The sequence below is a fragment of the Chrysochloris asiatica genome, unplaced genomic scaffold (genome assembly GCF_000296735.1).
Source record: "Chrysochloris asiatica unplaced genomic scaffold, ChrAsi1.0 scaffold00350, whole genome shotgun sequence".
NCBI lineage: Eukaryota > Metazoa > Chordata > Mammalia > Afrosoricida > Chrysochloridae > Chrysochloris > Chrysochloris asiatica.
In genome coordinates, this window is record NW_006408868.1 from 1243207 (window position 1) to 1244493 (window position 1287).

Genomic DNA, 1287 nt, shown 5'->3' on the forward strand with positions numbered 1-1287 from the left:
GACCCTGCTGGTTATCCAAAACACCGGTGGTATAGCCCTCAGAATCACAGCATCTCAATCCACCACAGCACGACAGACAGACGAGTGGTGGCCGTTGGTGGGGTTAGGAGGCTGGAATCCAGGATCACCAGGGAGTATGTGAGGACTGGGGTTCTCAGCAAGATGGTCTTGATGACAATGGGTAGGGGGGAAAGTGGGAGGGTGCTGTACCCTTTGTGGCTGTTTGCATATCCTCAGAGATACAGGGCCATCTCAGGGATCCCTACTGAGATAGGACCATCTGTAAATGGGGATACTGATAGTCGGGGCCTGGCACACAGACAGACCACTTCTTGACATGGGCTGAAGGAGGCTGGTAATAGCTGTCCTGGTGAGAGGGGCTAACAGTGTATGTGGGGGGCATCCATCAACTGTAGACCTGAGCTTCCATATTATAACATTGGTCAGCTTAGTGACCTTGGACAAGTTACCTGACCCCTCTGAACCTCAGTTCCTACCATTCACCACCATTAAACACATTCATTGCCCAAATCCACATTATCTATCATGTGAACCAGCCAGATGGACACAAAATAAATAGACCTGTGTCAGTCCATAGCCTTTGACCTGAAACAACCTATGTGACAATCTGAGGTAACCACCAACACACCAAGGGGCTTGCTCGTGTTTGAGAATGGAGAGGCCGGTGTGCCCAGAACAGAGAAGAGGAAGCAGGGCCAGAGAGGTGAGTATAGTATGGAGGGGACCTAGCAGCCAGGGGGCGTTCAGCCAGACAGTCGGGGAGGAGCAGGGTTGGCAGCAGGGAGACCCCTAAGGAGACCCATGGGGTGGGAGTGGAGGTGAAGAGGTGGAGTGGGCAAGACCACCTGTTGGAGTGCATGGGATAGAAGAGAGGATGCGCCACCTGATGAGCACCTGGCAGAACCTTAACTGCCCTCAGCAATTAGAATGGTGGGGGCGAGTGCTGACACACCAACTTGAGGAGTTGCCATACCCCCCAGATGATGACCAGACAGTGGAATGTGCCCACAGACAGATACGTTTACATTTGCATTTGCTATGGAATCTTGAAGACACCCTAGGCCCTGTGGCTAACAGTGGGTTTGGGATTGTGCTGGCCAGGAGGAGGGTCTGGGCCATGTATGCAGGGGTCAGGGGCAGCGCCTTCCCTTCCGCCTGTAGGTTGCTGATACGCAGGAGGAAATCCTGGCTAGTTCCTGTGGGGGCGAGGTGGCGGGGCTTCCGGGATGCTTTTAAGGAAACTGCCCGCCCCTTGCCTGCCTCCTA